At 42.2% G+C, this 268-nt stretch overlaps 1 long non-coding RNA gene across 1 annotated transcript in view; it reads right to left on the bottom strand.

Annotated features, from left to right (window-relative positions):
- The window catches only part of LOC119592278, a 5,982-nt gene extending 5,757 nt beyond the window's left edge, over window positions 1-225 (bottom strand). Inside the window, exon 1 of the long non-coding RNA XR_005230423.1 lies at window positions 59-225. This is a non-coding gene — a long non-coding RNA (uncharacterized LOC119592278). The remainder of the gene's footprint in view (window positions 1-58) is intronic.
- Window positions 226-268: the final 43 nt, after the last annotated feature.

Genomic DNA, 268 nt, shown 5'->3' with positions numbered 1-268 from the left:
AAAAAGGTTTTTAGTTAGAATATATATTTCAAAAAGAAAGGCCTTCAAACCCTCTCACCACTTTTTTCAAGGGTAAAACCCGGTCCACGTTCCGCGCTTTAAACCCCGCGTCTGGTTCGCGGTGTAAGGAGTGCTTGTGTATATGGTGGAATTACCCTGAACCCACACTCCAGAAAATTCTTTATTCACTGCGATTTTCAGCCCTCGGAGACGATGGATCCGGCATTCTGTTATAAAGTGGAAAGGAGAGTGTAAATAGATAGAAATA

Source organism: Penaeus monodon, chromosome 30 (assembly GCF_015228065.2).
Source record: "Penaeus monodon isolate SGIC_2016 chromosome 30, NSTDA_Pmon_1, whole genome shotgun sequence".
NCBI lineage: Eukaryota > Metazoa > Arthropoda > Malacostraca > Decapoda > Penaeidae > Penaeus > Penaeus monodon.
Note: the sequence above shows the minus strand (reverse complement) of the source record. Positions and strands in the feature narration are given on the sequence as shown.